The sequence below is a fragment of the Ambystoma mexicanum genome, chromosome 14, assembly GCF_040938575.1.
Source record: "Ambystoma mexicanum isolate Mex_15411 chromosome 14, UKY_AmexF1_1, whole genome shotgun sequence".
NCBI lineage: Eukaryota > Metazoa > Chordata > Amphibia > Caudata > Ambystomatidae > Ambystoma > Ambystoma mexicanum.
In genome coordinates, this window is record NC_090940.1 from 72,226,578 (window position 1) to 72,244,010 (window position 17,433).

The following is a 17,433-nucleotide window of genomic DNA, read 5'->3' on the forward strand; positions in this document are numbered from 1 at the left end:
GGGCCAGTGACGTGTCAAGTGGCGCCTGAAACCCACCAAACTTTCCGATAGCGCCATGTGTCTAGAAGGTCTGAAACGGGCCCCGAAACAATGACACTACATTCAATCAGAACACATGCAAGAGTGAAGCAAAAAAGCAAGACAGACATCATCCCTGTTATTGGTATGCAGAGCCACCCTACAAGAAAAGGCCCTATACTGCTAGACTTGATAGCCCTACTTCTTGCCTCGGTTCCCAATGAAGTGTCAGTAGGTCACACAGATGGGGTTGCCTGAACAGGTTTGTCCATTGTGGCTTCTTCTGCAATGGTGAATCCTGGACTATGTACCAGAATGCAACGGGAAAAACAGGGCTTGCTGAGCAACATGCTGTGCTGGCTGTGTACACCTGTGTCCCAAACGGTGGCCTGCTATGAACTCCTTTGGCTGGGAGTGAGGAAGACCAGAGTCATTGAAGAGCAACTGCCGGCTCAAACCTCTTGACTTGGGAGAATTGTGTGTTTTATGTAATAGATTTTTCTTGGCTCTGTGAAATGTTAAGCAGAGAAACGAAGTATTTCTATTTCTTATGCAATGTGAATTTGCTGCAAGTAACTGAACAAGTATCACGCTTGCTGAATCTATGGCTTGGGGATAGTCGAATAAAAATATACATTACATCTGTTCTCACACAAAAGAGTGTGTCTAGGAGATTTACCAAGTGAGTACCTGCAGGTAGCGCACAGGCCTCTGCAGCAGACCCGCTCACCAGCTGAGCTTAGGGGCAGACTGTTACTTCCAGGAGAACAGTATATGAACAGGATGATTATAGTTTGGGGACAGGGATGACAGGGACGTCATTTCACCAAAATGCCAGGGCTAGCGGAAGTGACATCACATGACCCTTGACCTCTGATGACACCACAGGAAGTAATGTCATTTGACCCCACCACAAAGGGATATCACGGGAAGTGACGGAACACAACCTTTCACCCCTTGATAAAACAGGAAGTGGTCTCACATAGCTCTGATCCTAAGTACACTGAAAAATATGGTTACGATATCACTGTAATGTGATATACATTTCATACAAGAATGGATCACCATATGTATCATTAACTGTATCATTAACATCAGTGTGTATAAACCCATATTACCAAATTACTGTCAATGCAAGCAGATGTCCAAGGCCAAATGATAATGATGTGTTATTATATAGCATTTATGCTTAAGTGCTTTATATAGAACAAATATACATACAATATCAGCCAACCTGTGTTGGTACTCATTTATCAACCTCAGAATAATGAAAGGCTGAGTTAGCATTGCCGGAATTTGAAACTGCAACCTACAGATCATATACACATCGTAGCAGCAAGCGCTCAACCCACTGAGCTATCTTATCGGCTATAGCTATCTTACCGGCTATAGTAAAATGAGAAATTACATGTCTGAATGTTCTCAAAGTCAGAAAGCAAATTACACTCTGTAGTGGACATCATCAAACTGTTAACTGAGATTTAACATCAGGCCAGTTCATCTGCAGGTCTGGTGCAAAGTTGGCCACATGTCAAGCCTGCGTGGATCTACTCTTCAGGCTTCAGAGGTGGGCAAAATACATACCATTGGGAGGGTTCATAACTGTTTATTAAAGAATTTAGAGTAACGCAGGGGAAGCAGCGCACTCACACGGCATCCCGTACACTGGTCACTCGTTATCTCATACATGCAAACAAACATCCTGAACGGGCATTCCATGACGATAGGACACACTTTACAACAAAGCATTCATTGTAGCACAATAAAATCAAGGGCCCCTTTATGTGCTATGGTCAAATATTTCTACACTGTACACAAGCTTTTAGGCACAAGGATTTTGTCAAGTGACCGAGGACACTGAGATGGAATGGCTTGTGATGATCAGAAAAGAGACAGCGGCAGAAAAAAACATGCTGTAACTGCAACTTGCGAAAAGCAAAATACATAGTCCGAAATGGATGCTTATTATTCTACTCTAAATGCTTTTTTGAAGTTTTTGTCTGCAATGTGAATTTGAGGTGTTCAAGAACAGACTAAATTAGTGACTCACCCCCTGAAATGTGCCTGAAATGAACCTTTAATGAGTCTAGCAATTATTGTATAGAATTCCAGAGAGACAAATGATTTGTTATTCCCATTCTTTCTTATGTAGGGTCACTGCTCAGTGTTACACTTGTAGAACCCCCTGTTTTTTTTTTTAAGAGGCCTGATCAAGAAAGCCAGGCACTCCAGAAACGAACAGCCCATAGCAACAGCCCAGGAGCTTCCATTAAAAAAATAAAAAATAATAATCATTTTTTTAATTTCCTTTTTAGGGGTAGCAAGGGAGACCAGTGCAACCCCTGGCGACCCCAGGCCCTGAGCAGGTGGTTTTGAGGGGCAAAGACAAGCATGAACATGATCAGGTCGGATGGCCCCCTTTTTCTAGGCTGAGGACACGGCCCCCCTCCACAGCTTGCTGTAAATGAGGTCCAGGCTCTGGCAGGCACTCGTGCTTTCGGGAGAGATTGTTAGGGCAGCCGAGACATCAATTAGACCTCTGAAGTTTTATCGCTAACACAGGCCCGCAACAGCCCTGGCACTCCTGCAGCCTGTAACTGTTTGGGGGTCCTTTGGAGGCCAGCAACGGCTTGGGGAGATTTCTTTTCTGGCATTGCTGGGGCAGTGGGACGTCGAGAGGGTAACTGCCCAGGTGAATAGTGGCAACAAAAAAGGGGTGCTTCTAGGGCATACTCTACTTTGCGCTACCTTCCCCCCCCCAGGAAAAGCTGCTTCTAATTTGGCTCGTAATTCATGTATAAGTGCCCGCAGTTTTTCATTCTCTCCTAACTCGGGGCTCATGTTCAGAGCAAGGTAAATAAATACAGATGCGCCGGACAATTTAATTCATTCCTTATACCTTAAAGAAACGAGGTGGTCAGTCAGGGTGACCTCGCTTTACCTTGGACAGTGAAAGGGCTCAGGGTGTTAGAAGTCTCTGAAATATTCGACATCATCACCACCGGCGCATGTTCTCAGAAGTGGGTGCCCACAGCCCAGGTGGCATTGTGTGGCGTGGCACTGTGATGCAACCTCCAAGTTCTCTGGGGCTCAAGTGGGGCCTACTTGGGGGCAAGGGTATTTCCAAAGGAAAGCCAGGTGCTGACCAGAAGAGCAACAGGTACAATTCTGGGGTGGAAGAACAGCACATTCCAAGAGAGGGAAGCACCGTGGCAGCTTTGAGGGAAACAGGGCATTTCTGGGTAGGTTATGGAGCTGACATTATGAAGCACATGCTCACGGCCTATAGTCAGGCAGTGGAGATCCAACTCAGTGACTAAACTGATGGGGATACAGGGGGCCAGCCTTCTAATCCTGGCTCCACCACGTTGTGTGATCTTGGGAAAATCACGTCATCACCAGGTGCCTCATTTTCCTAAACCTGAAAAAGATGAAAAGCTTAGGCACAGACTAGCCCAAGTCCGATGCACTTTTAGAAAAAAGGACATGTTCACTCTGTCCTGGGTTTGGTGATGTGGGGGCTGACTCGGCAACTGAACAAGGATGTGGGAACTAAGCTAAAACATGGTTGTAGGCCCCCCCAGAGTGGGCACCTTCCCAAAAAACAGCTTATTTGGCCGTGTTCCTTCTCGGTTTTTTGCATTTTTACTGACTCAGCAACTGGGCTTGAAACGAGAATGTCCACCAAAGGCTGATGGGACCCGACACTGTTGATCAATCTGCATAGGGGTGGGGCTGGGGGGGGCAGACATGGCTTGGGCCGCTCCTGGCCCAGTGCTCGACCTTGACTCGAGTTCTAATACACAGCAAGGCCAAAACACAAGCTGAATCCTCCCAGCTCGCTCTGCCTGCTGTGTCTGCATTGGGGTCCTTGGTGTATTTACCAATGTGTGGGTCTCATTCTAGGAATTCGGACTCGCTTCTTCCTTTTAGGCCAAAAACCCAACAATGGTAGTAGGCTACAAAAGTTAAAAAGCAGAAGCGAAATTCACATTCCTGTAGAAAATGAACCCACACACATGATAATACACCAGTGATGAGAGGGTGATGTAAGATTTTTTTTGTTTTGCATAATGTTTCTCTCGGAAGCCTTCAGTAGTCTCATGCTGGGAGAGGGAGGGGGGGGGTCTTGTGCGGTTGGGAAGGCATGATGTCAGGTGTGGTCTTTTGTGGTAGGGGTTGGGCAGCAGGACGCTAGGTTGGGCATCTCTGTTTTTTGGGGGACAGGATGCCAGGTGTGAATATGATACTGTGGGGGAGTGGGGATGACAGGTAGGGGTCTATGTTATTGGACAGGGTGGAAAGACCGGGTGCCAGATAAGGATTTGGTGTCGTTGGAGTGTGTGGCGGAGAGGCAGGATGCCAGGTAGGTGGTTTTGTGTTGTTGGGGGGGGAGTGGGGTGTGAAGGCAGCACGCCGAGTAGTAGTCTTGTGTGTGGTGGAGTGTGAGGAAGCCAGGTACGGCATCTTCCTGTCTCGTGTTTGCCCACAAGAGCGAAGTCAGAACACCCCCCCCCAAACCCCCACCCCCGGCTCGACCTTACCCATTCATTCTCTGGCTCCTCCGCCTCGAATGTTTCATGCCATAGACCCAATGTGGGCTGCTTGATGCCCACATCCTTAAAAAGGCACTTCCTGTGGCTACAAGGAAGTGGAGACTACGTGCCAGAAATAATGACTGCATTGTTTTTGCACACTTACAACAACAAAAAAACTCGAGTTAAATGTACTGGCATCTTGTGTTCTAATGGGTCACTTTGAGTAAAAACACGGCCATCAATTATCAGTAATGGAAATACACAGAAAAATAGCCGCAGCCTGTGTCCTATCCCTGTCCCAGGAAGCCGGTGGGAATGAAAGCAATGCAGCCACGCACGGCTGCAGCTCTCTCCTGCGCAGCTAGGTGGCAGTCTCCCATTGCAGCCCAACAGTCTCTGCCTCCAGCCTCACAGGCAGCTTTCTAGAAACACTTGAGGGCGTCGGGGTTCCCCTCACACAGGTCTCTGTGGGTCAATCTGGAATATACCCCCGCAGCCCCCCCCTGTACACGGGGCTGCTAACAGGCACATTCTAATAATGCCCTTTGCGAATAGGAAATACATGATTTTCCTAAAAAGTGAACTAATCCTTCTCAGTCACTTGCGTCAAAACATATTAGAGCTCATTTTCCATGAGCCCGTAATTTGGCAGTGGGATCCATTAACACTTCACCGTAAACAGATCCCCTCTGCAAAAGGAGAGGCCAAAGGGTGGCGCACGAGCGTGTATGCTGCCTTTTGCCCTCCCCTTTGCCGAGCAAATAGAGTAAACGCCGTCTGCCATACACCTATGGCAGGAAACCTTTACAATGCCACCACCCCCTAGACCCCATCTGAGCCAGCAAAAAAACGTGTGCTGGTGCAAATGTTGGAGTATGCCAGCATGAAAATGTGTGCCAGTGCAAATGTTGGAGTATACTTATGGCAGGGAGGAAGGGAGCGGGGGAAATGCAAGTTGCGTTCCACCCCTCCTCTCGGGTGCAAATGTTGGAGTATACTTATGGCAGGGAGGAAGGGAGCGGGGGAAATGCAAGTGGCGTTCCGCCCCTCCTCTCCGGTGCAAATGTTGGAGTATGCTTATGGCAGGGAGGAAGGGAGCGGGGGAAATGCAAGTTGCGTTCCGCCCCTCCTCTCCGGTGCAAATGTTGGAGTATGCTTACGGCAGGGAGGAAGGGAGCGGGGGAAATGCAAGTTGCGTTCCGCCCCTCCTCTCCGGTGCAAATGTTGGAGTATGCTTACGGCAGGGAGGAAGGGAGCGGGGGAAATGCAAGTTGCGTTCCACCCCTCCTCTCTGGTGCAAATGTTGGAGTATGCTTATGGCAGGGAGGAAGGGAGCGGGGGAAATGCAAGTTGCGTTCCACCCCTCCTCTCCGGTGCAAATGTTGGAGTATGCTTATGGCAGGGAGGAAGGGAGCGGGGGAAATGCAAGTTGCGTTCCTCCTCTCCGGTGCAAATGTTGGAGTATGCTTATGGCAGGGAGGAAGGGAGCGGGGGAAATGCAAGTTGCTTTCCACCCCTCCTCTCCGGTGCAAATGTTGGAGTATGCTTATGGCAGGGAGGAAGGGAGCGGGGGAAATGCAAGTTGCGTTCCACCCCTCCTCTCGGGTGCAAATGTTGGAGTATGCTTATGGCAGGGAGGAAGGGAGCGGGGGAAATGCAAGTTGCGTTCCACCCCTCCTCTCCGGTGCAAATGTTGGAGTATGCTTATGCAAGGAGGAAGGGAGCGGGGGAAATGCAAGTTGCGTTCCACCCCTCCTCTCTGGTGCAAATGTTGGAGTATGCTTATGGCAGGGAGGAAGAGAGCGGGGGAAATGCAAGTTGCGTTCCACCCCATCTCTCCTGTGCACATGTTGGAGTATTTTATGTTAGGGAGGACGGGAGCGGGGGAAATGCAAGTTGCGTTCCACCCCTCCTCTCCGGTGCAAATGTTGGAGTATGCTTATGGCAGGGAGGAAGGGAGCGGGGGAAATGCAAGTTGCGTTCCACCCCTCCTCTCCGGTGCAAATGTTGGAGTATGCTTATGGCAGGGAGGAAGGGAGCGGGGGAAATGCAAGTTGCGTTCCACCCCTCCTCTCCGGTGCAAATGTTGGAGTATGCTTATGGCAGGGAGGAAGAGAGCGGGGGAAATGCAAGTTGCGTTCCACCCCTCCTCTCCTGTGCACATGTTGGAGTATTTTATGTTAGGGAGGACGGGAGCGGGGGAAATGCAAGTTGCGTTCCACCCCTCCTCTCCGGTGCAAATGTTGGAGTATGCTTATGGCAGGGAGGAAGGGAACAGGGGAAATGCAAGTTACGTTCCACCCCTCCTCTCCGGTGCAAATGTTGGAGTATGCTTATGTTAGGGAGGAAGGGAGCGGGGGAAATGCAAGTTGTGTTCCGCCCCTCCTCTCCGGTGCAAATGTTGGAGTATGCTTATGGCAGGGAGGAAGGGAGCGGGGGAAATGCAAGTTGCGTTCCACCCCTCCTCTCCGGTGCAAATGTTGGAGTATGCTTATGGCAGGGAGGAAGGGAGCGGGGGAAATGCAAGTTGCGTTCCACCCCTCCTCTCGGGTGCAAATGTTGGAGTATGCTTATGGCAGGGAGGAAGGGAGCGGGGGAAATGCAAGTTGCGTTCCACCCCTCCTCTCGGGTGCAAATGTTGGAATATGCTTATGGCAGGGAGGAAGGGAGCAGGGGAAATGCAAGTTGCGTTCCACCCCTCCTCTCCTGTGCACATGTTGGAGTGTTTTATGTTAGGGAGGACGGGAGCGGGGGAAATGCAAGTTGCGTTCCACCCCTCCACTCCGGTGCAAATGTTGGAGTATGCTTATGGCAGGGAGGAAGGGAGCGGGGGAAATGCAAGTTGCGTTCCACCCCTCCTCTCCTGTGCACATGTTGGAGTATTTTATGTTAGGGAGGATGGGAGCGGGCGAAATGCAATTGCGTTCCACCCCTCCTCTCCTGTGCACATGTTGGAGTATTTTATGTTAGGGAGGAAGGGAGCGGGGGAAATGCAAGTTGCGTTCCGCCCCTCCTCTCCGGTGCAAATGTTGGAGTATGCTTATGGCAGGGAGGAAGGGAGCGGGGGAAATGCAAGTTGCGTTTCGCCCCTCCTCTCCAGTGCAAATGTTGGAGTATGCTTATGGCAGGGAGGAAGGGAGCGGGGGAAATGCAAGTTGCGTTCCGCCCCTCCTCTCGGGTGCAAATGTTGGAGTATGCTTATGGCAGGGAGGAAGGGAGCGGGGGAAATGCAAGTTGCGTTCCGCCCCTCCTCTCCGGTGCAAATGTTGGAGTATGCTTATGGCAGGGAGGAAGGGAGCGGGGGAAATGCAAGTTGCGTTCCACCCCTCCTCTCCGGTGCAAATGTTGAAGTATGCTTATGGCAGGGAGGAAGGGAGCGGGGGAAATGCAAGTTGCGTTCCACCCCTCCTCTCGGGTGCAAATGTTGGAGTATGCTTATGGCAGGGAGGAAGGGAGCGGGGGAAATGCAAGTTGCGTTCCACCCCTCCTCTCGGGTGCAAATGTTGGAGTATGCTTATGGCAGAGAGGAAGGGAGCGGGGGAAATGCAAGTTGCGTTCCACCCCTCCTCTCCGGTGCAAATGTTGGAGTATGCTTATGGCAGGGAGGAAGGGAGCGGGGGAAATGCAATTTGCGTTCCACCCCTCCTCTCCGGTGCAAATGTTGGAGTATGCTTATGGCAGGGAGGAAGGGAGCGGGGGAAATGCAAGTTGCGTTCCACCCCTCCTCTCCGGTGCAAATGTTGGAGTATGCTTATGGCAGGGAGGAAGGGAGCGGGGGAAATGCAAGTTGCGTTCCACCCCTCCTCTCCGGTGCAAATGTTGGAGTATGCTTATGGCAGGGAGGAAGGGAGCAGGGGAAATGCAAGTTGCGTTCCACCCCTTCTCTCCGGTGCAAAAGTTGGAGTATGCTTATGGCAGGGAGGAAGGGAGCGGGGGAAATGCAAGTTGCATTCTGCCCCTCCTGTCCGCCATACGAGCCGTGGCGTCAATGCACGGAACAGCGGCGCCTCACGCGAGGCTTTTACGCCATAATGAGCTCCATTATGTATGGGAGGACAACAGAGAAAGCGTGACCTGCACCTGCGGGCGGAGGTACAGTGATAGGAATTACTCTATTCCCACTTTCCCGTATGCAGTATTTTTTACATGCTGTCATTTCTCTAAAGTATCACGTACCACAAGTACCTTCTCAGACCCAAGCCCTAATGACAAGTGCGCACAGAAGCCCCAGCGAAGGGAATAGCGCCGTCACCTTCGAGGACAGGATTTATTGTGATTAAGAAGAGTGTCTAGAAAAGACATGAGTGACCTCGAAAGTCTATAACTTACAAGAATAAAAGAAAAAACGGTAACACTGTAGAAATAAACACAAAGCGTGTACGGGGAAGGTGTACACAAACATTGTAGTTTGGGGAAAAGAGAGTTAACCCTGGTACCCCTTAGCCAGGCTGGCAGATGTGTAGGTGAGGAAGGGGCCCTGGTTAAAAGGACTTTATTGTATTGAATGTTTCACCTCGTGAAATTGTTCGAATGCAGCACGATACTAAACGCGTCTAAAGCATGTTCATTCATATGGTGTGGGTCCCCGAGTAGTTACGCTGTCGCCCTGGCATGGCCCGGTTACCAGCCACTCACCGCCAGCCTGTGAAGGGCACGAGCACCTCCGCCCGCTCTCTCACCGCAAGGGAGGCCTCTCAAAGGCCTCTTCACTTATTGAAACTCAAAACCGGCATCTCCGGGAGGAAGTGCCGTGTTATCCTGGGTTATCTCTGCCCTTTCCTTTGGGCCACTTACATGTCCATCAACCGAGAATCTGAACCCTGCCCGGCGGGGTCAGCCACCAGGACGCTATCGCTTACTGCTGGGCTCCAACCCTGCGGGGCGACCCCCTCCATGAGAAGCTCCGCCCAGGCCTAGGAGCTGCGCACAACGCCAGTATGCCTAAGCCTTGGCCCACGGAAAACGAGGCCCCTGGAAGCCTCAGGTGCGGAGCACAGACTGCTCCAGGCAAGGATGGGGCACATGCAACGTGGGCTGACCCACCAGCACTAACTACCCACTGACTACCCCAGGCAAGGAAGGGGCACATGCAACGTGGGCTGACCCACCAGCACTAACTACCCACTGCCTACCCCAGGCAAGGAAGGGGCACATGCAGCGTGGGCTGACCCAGTAGCACTGACCACCCCAGGCAAGGAAGGGGCACATGCAACGTGGGCTGACCCAGTAGCACTGACTACCCCAGGCAAGGAAGGGGCACATGCAACCTGGGCTGACCCAGTAGCACTGACTACCCCAGGCAAGGAAGGGGCACATGCAACCTGGGCTGACCCAGTAGCACTGACTACCCCAGGCAAGGAAGGGGCACATGCAACCTGTGCTGACCCATCAGCACTGACTACCCACTGACTACCGCAGGCAAGGAAGGGGCACATGCAACGTGGGCTGACCCATCAGCACTGACTACCCCAGGCAACGAAGGGGCACATGCAACGTGGGCTGACCCAGTAGCACTGACTACCCCAGGCAAGGAAGGGGCACATGCAACGTGGGCTGACCCAGTAGCACTGATTACCCCAGGCAAGGAAGGGGCACATGCAACCTGGGCTGACCCAGCAGCACTGACTACCCCAGGCAAGGAAGGGGCACATGCAACCTGGGCTGACCCATCAGCACTGACTACCCCAGGCAAGGAAGGGGCGCATGCAACGTGGGCTGACCCATCAGCACTGACTAGCCCAGGCAAGGAAGGGGCACATGCAACATGGGCTGACCCACCAGCACTAACTACCCACTGACTACCCCAGGCAAGGAAGGGGCACATGCAACGTGGGCTGACCCAGTAGCACTGACCACCCCATGCAAGGAAGGGGCACATGCAACGTGGGCTGACCCACCAGCACTAACTACCCACTGACTACCCCAGGCAAGGAAGGGGCACATGCAACGTGGGCTGACCCATCAGCACTGACTACCCCAGGCAAGGAAGGGGCGCATGCAACGTGGGCTGACCCATCAGCACTGACCACCCCAGGCAAGGAAGGGGCACATGCAACGTGGGCTGACCCACCAGCACTAACTACCCACTGACTACCCCAGGCAAGGAAGGAGCACATGCAACCTGGGCTGACCCAGTAGCACTGACTACCCCAGGCAAGGAAGGGGCACATGCAACCTGGGCTGACCCATCAGCACTGACTACCCCAGGCAAGGAAGGGGCGCATGCAACGTGGCTGACCCATCAGCACTGACTAGCCCAGGCAAGGAAGGGGCACATGCAACGTGGGCTGACCCACCAGCACTAACTACCCACTGACTACCCCAGGCAAGGAAGGGGCACATGCAACGTGGGCTGACCCAGTAGCACTGACCACCCCATGCAAGGAAGGGGCACATGCAACGTGGGCTGACCCACCAGCACTAACTACCCACTGACTACCCCAGGCAAGGAAGGGGCACATGCAACGTGGGCTGACCCAGTAGCACTGACTACCCCAGGCAAGGAAGGGGCACATGCAACCTGGGCTGACCCAGTAGCACTGACTACCCCAGGCAAGGAAGGGGCACATGCAACGTGGGCTGACCCAGTAGCACTGACCACCCCATGCAAGGAAGGGGCACATGCAACGTGGGCTGACCCACCAGCACTAACTACCCACTGACTACCCCAGGCAAGGAAGGGGCACATGCAACGTGGGCTGACCCAGTAGCACTGACTACCCCAGGCAAGGAAGGGGCACATGCAACCTGGGCTGACCCAGTAGCACTGACTACCCCAGGCAAGGAAGGGGCACATGCAACGTGGGCTGACCCAGTAGCACTGACTACCCCAGGCAAGGAAGGGACACATGCAACGTGGGCTGGCCCATCAGCACTGACTACCCCAGGCAAGGAAGGGGCACATGCAACGTGGGCTGACCCATCAGCACTGACTACCCCAGGCAAGGAAGGGGCACATGCAACGTGGGCTGACCCATCAGCACTGACTACCCCAGGCAAGGAAGGGGCACATGCAACCTGGGCTGACCCAGTAGCACTGATTACCCCAGGCAAGGAAGAGGCACATGCAACCTGGGCTGACCCATCAGCACTGACTAACCACTGACTACCCCAGGCAAGGAAGGGGCACATGCAACGTGGGCTGACCCATCAGCACTGACTACCCCAGGCAAGGAAGGGGCGCATCCAACCTGGGCTGACCCATCAGCACTGACTACCCCAGGCAAGGTAGGGGCACATGCAACCTGTGCTGACCCAGTAGCACTGACTACCCCAGGCAAGGAAGGGGCACATGCAACGTGGGCTGACCCAGTAGCACTGACTACCCCAGGCAAGGAAGGGGCACATGCAACCTGTGCTGACCCATCAGCACTGACTACCCACTGACTACCGCAGGCAAGGAAGGGGCACATGCAACGTGGGCTGACCCATCAGCACTGACTACCCCAGGCAACGAAGGGGCACATGCAACGTGGGCTGACCCAGTAGCACTGACTACCCCAGGCAAGGAAGGGGCACATGCAACCTGGGCTGACCCATCAGCACTGCCTACCCCAGGCAAGGAAGGGGCACATGCAACGTGGTCTGACCCATCAGCACTGACTACCCCAGGCAAGGAAGGGGCACATGCAACGTGGGCTGTCCCATCAGCACTGACCACCCCAGGCAAGGAAGGGGCACATGCAACCTGGGCTGACCCATCAGCACTGCCTACCCCAGGCAAGGAAGGGGCACATGCAACGTGGTCTGACCCATCAGCACTGACTACCCCAGGCAAGGAAGGGGCACATGCAACGTGGGCTGTCCCATCAGCACTGACCACCCCAGGCAAGGAAGGGGCACATGCAACCTGGGCTGACCCATCAGCACTGACTACCCCAGGCAAAGAAGGGGCACATGCAACGTGGGCTGACCCATCAGCACTGACTACCCCAGGTAAGGAAGGGGCACATGCAACGTGGGCTGACCCATCAGCACTGACTACCCCAGGCAAGGAAGGGGCACATGCAACGTGGGCTGACCCATCAGCACTGACTACCCCAGGCAAGGAAGGGGCACATGCAACATGGGCTGACCCATCAGCACTGACTACCCCAGGCAAGGAAGGGGCACATGCAACATGGGCTGTCCCATCAGCACTGCCTACCCCAGGCAAGGAAGGGGCACATGCAACCTGGGCTGTCCCATCAGCACTGCCTACCCCAGGCAAGGAAGGGGCACATGCAACGTGGGCTGACCCACCAGCACTGACTACCCCAGGCAAGGAAGGGGCACATGCAACGTGGGCTGACCCACCAGCACTGACTACCCCAGGCAAGGAAGGGGCGCATCCAACCTTGGCTGACCCATAAGCCCTCAGCTGTGAAATCAGGAAACTTGAGGCCCAACCTCAGCTCCCTGATAACAACGCCCCCACTCACGTGTCCCACAAAGCAGAGAAGGCAGACAGCCGAATTAAGCACATTATAAAAAGTGAAACACGATTTTCCCAAATCATGCACTGTTCGGAAGGTTTTGTTCTCAACCCAGAACAGTAATAATGACTGGAGGGCAGATTTCTAAAAGTGTACTGAGTTTATGTGATATTCTGTGAGTCCTAGAGTTAAGCGGTCTGTGCTGCTGGTGTCTAATATCCATCACTGCCTCTCAGCTCCCCGAGACACTGAATTAGAACTTGTGTTAATAATGTCCCATAGCTAAGCGCTGTACACGGGCAATAGCTGCAGTCTCTTGGACAGGACTACCCAGTAGACAGAATGGAAAGAAACCATGGTTGTTCCTCAAGGAGGTAAACCACAGAATGAGTCAAATCTCTGAAAATAAGATTCCAGTTGGTATCATAGAGAAGACGATTATCCGTGTTACCGAAGGCCTTGAAAAACGACCACAAGAACACACGCATGGACCTCACGCTTTTATCTATCGTTGACATGATGTGAAAGGAAGCCAAAACTCAATGGCGCGCAGGCAGAGGGTCTCCATTCCACACATCTGTGGCGCAATACGCAGATATCATGACACGTTGGAGCGCATATGGACGCCATCGGCCTTACCCTGTTTCACAGTCAATGTAAAGGGTGTATTTTTAGAAAAGCAACGCTGTGGAGGGGATTGCAGGCGGGGGCACTCCTCCGGCAGGTCTCGGGCTCCTGCCCCGCCACTGGTGCCCCGTTGCTGCGCCGCGTCCAGTGCTGGCCTGTGGCAGCAGGGCCTGTATCAGCGAAACGCGACGGCCAATCGAGATTATGGGGAAGGGCTGATTAGGCGCTTTTCTGCCCTCCTCCGCGCCGCTAATGGTGTGTACAGATGGCACGGCCTGCCTGGTTGGGGCAGGGGGAGGCAGGGCACACTTCGGCTCGGCCTCTTATCACACCACCCCACTTCCTCCAGCCTCATTCACTAATATTTGACTATCTCTGGGCTAACTGACGTGTCATGGTTCACGACAGGACCCCTCTCGCCCCCGATAAAGAGTTATTTGCACATGGAGGCTGAGAAGTCTGAAGTGTCACCACTCGGGCCACCACCCGACCCCCCACACACTGCTATCTGGCATGCCCCGGGCATGGAAACTGTACTGTCCCCAAACAAATAATGGCGTGGTGGTGGCGGGGGGGGGGGGGGTCAAAACATCCCCAATGGTGATTTCATTGGACAGTAGAGACTAATGTTTGTGCAAGTCAATCCATTGCCCCACTCCCACCTTGGAGATACAAACGGGAGGAACAGGGTTTGCTTACTTTTAAGGGAGCAAAACAGCAAGATTGGGTTCGTTTTAAGTTCGGCTGAGACCCGAGCATGTGAAATGCCAGGAAGTCCTTCATTCCTCGCATGGGCTCTTCCGGAAGTGAGAGGAGGCCCCCAGGTCGGCCTTGCCACTGATCCTTAGCACCAGTCACTACAGCCCGATTCACCGATGTTCCCATTTTGACTACCATTCTAGATCTGTTTGGGTGGTCTTTTGGTCGCCAACCTGGGCTCAGCACACTCCTTAGATGGCACCGCAGACGTATGTGGGATCCAGTGAGGGGGGGCTTTTTGAAACCACCGTCAAAGTTCACCAAACTAAAGAGCGCTTTCCCAGGCAAAGGGCCTCTGCGCAGTTCAGTGACATTAAAGCCAAGAAGCAAGCATGTGCGCATAACACACCCTCTGATGAAAGCAGCGGCGGCCCAGCCGGAGGCCTATGGCAGTGGGCTGGACTTTATCCACAACAAGGCCATGGAGTCAAAGGAACTCACCACGAGCCACTCACTCTTACTCTAGACTTACTCCCTTGGCATGGGGATATTTGATGCAGAAAAAAGTCACTCTTACTCCTGATCTACTACTTAATAAGTTGCACCTCTTTTTGAATCAAACATCCCTCTTCAGGAGCAAGTCAGAGAAACACATAGTAACTTATTTGTGAATCGGCCACAAAGGTGGAAATTTTGACAACAAGTTGGCAAGCCTTAATAAGTGTGGGAGTGGGCGGAGCCTCCTATGATTGGCAGGCCTTAATAACTGCAGGAGCAGGCAGAGCATACAAAAATGTCCTACAACAATTTGGCAGGCCTTAATAACTTCGGGAGTGGGCGGAGCCTACAATGATTTCCTATCGGAAGTCAGGAAGAACATAGGCAGTGTACCCTTCTGAGTGTAAAATCAGTCTCAGATCAAAAATAATAGGTAATGGCTTTAAGAGAATTTTTAAATAAAATAAGACATTATTTAGATTTAGGAGTGCAGTGAAAGATAATGGCACATTTGTGAAAACTGAAACAACAAAATATTAGTTTCATTTTTGGTGATCACTAATTCAAAATAGTACAATCTGCTTAGTTTTAAGCGTGCATCTGTGCAAAGCGGGCTTATTTTTAAGAATATATGATACCAAAATGGCACAAATTCCTTAGTTGTAAAAAGCATAGTGTCAAATATGTATGCATAGCTAATTAAGAACGCTTCACCCCACAAAAGCACAATTTGCTGGGTTTAAAAAAAGCGAGCTAAAAGATTTGCTTACTTACAAAATAGCATGATCTGCTCAGTTATATGTGACTATTGGACCAATATAGCCAAATTTGTTAAGGGCCCAAAATTGCACATGGTCTTAGTTTTAAGAACCACAAAGCATGATTTGCTTAGTTTTAGGCCACTAGGCCAACATCTCACAATTTGCTTTGTTTTAAGACAGCACGGCCCACAATTACGCAACTTACATATTAAAATAAAGGCAAAATAAAACCAATCACTGCATTTAGTATAAACTTAAACCAAGGTAACGCAATTTGCTCAATTTTTAAGTGATGATAGGACCGGGCTAAACCAAACAAATAATGAGTTGCTAAAATCCAGCTGGAGAACTTTAAGATATCCAAGCACGTGCACATCATCTTCACCCGAGGTGTGTAGTGCAAGCCCTTCTTCTAAACTATTGTGAGCAACTTCTCACGAAAGTGTTTAGAGTTTGAAGCACTTGAATCAGGCTCCACTTTAATACTTTGTGTACAGTGGGGGGAGCTTCTTCTGAATCAAGAGAGCTCCCTGTTAACACACTGTGTGCAGTGCAATGAGCTTCCTCTGGATCTTGAGAGCTCTTTGCTAATACACTGTGTGCAGTCTGAGGCGCTTCTTTTGAATCTGGAGCACATGTTCACCATACACCGTGAGCAGTGCATAGCGTTTCTTTCGAACCAAGAGCACATGTTTACAATACACTGTGTGCAGTTGGGGGAGCGTCATCTGGATCTGGAGCACATGGTCACAATACACTGTGTACACTGTGAGGAGCTTCTTCCGAATCAGAGAGTTCCTTGTTGATAAACTGTTTGCGGGGCAAGGAGCTCCTTCTGAATCTGGAGCATATATTCACAATACACTCTGCACAGTGTGAGGAGCTCCTTCTGCATCTGGAGCATATATTCACAATACACTCTGCACAGTGTGAGGAGCTCCTTCTGCATCTGGAGCATATATTCACAATACACTCTGCACAGTGTGAGGAGCTCCTTCTGCATCTGGAGCACATATTCACAATACACTCTGCACAGTGTGAGGAGCTCCTTCTGCATCTGGAGCATACATTCACAATACACTGTGCACAGTGTGAGGAGCTCCTTCTGCATCTGGAGCATATATTCACAATACACTGTGCACAGTGTGAGGGGCCTCCTTCTGAATCAGGAGCAAAAGCTCAAAATACACTGCCAACGGGGTGAGGAGCTTCTTTTGAATCTGGGGCACATGCTCGCAACACACTGTGTACAGTGCGAGGAGTTTCTTCTGAACCGGGTAGAGCGCCATGATAGAACACTCTGTACAGTGCGAGGAGCTTCTTCTGAACCGGGTAGAGCGCCATGATAGTACACTGTGTAGGGTGCGAGGAGCTTCTTCTGAACCGGGTAGAGCACCTTGATAGTACACTGTGTAGGGTGCGAGGAGCTTCTTCTGAACCGGGTAGAGCACCTTGATAGTACACTGTGTATAGTGTGAGGAGCTTCTTCTGAACCGGGTAGAGCTCCTTGATAGTACACTGTGTACAGTGCGAGGAGCTTCTTCTGAACCGGGTAGAGCGCCATGATAGTACACTGTGTAGGGTGCGAGGAGCTTCTTCTGAACCGGGTAGAGCACCTTGATAGTACACTGTGTATAGTGTGAGGAGCTTCTTCTGAACCGGGTAGAGCTCCTTGATAGTACACTGTGTATAGTGCGAGGAGCTTCTTCTGAACCGGGTAGAGCTCCTTGATAGTACACTGTGTATATTGCGAAGAGCTTCTTCTGAACCGGGTAGAGCTCCTTGATAGTACACTCTGTACAGTGAGAGGAGCTTCTTCTGAACCGGGTAGAGCGCCATGATAGTACACTGTGTACAGTGTCTAGGGTGATTCTTCTG

General features: G+C 51.8%; 1 protein-coding gene across 19 annotated transcripts in view; it reads right to left on the reverse strand.

Annotated features, from left to right (window-relative positions):
• Positions 1 to 17,433, reverse strand: part of MEIS2 (Meis homeobox 2) — a 338,667-nt gene that overhangs the window by 14,149 nt on the left and 307,085 nt on the right. The gene's annotated exons all lie outside the window — the stretch shown is intronic.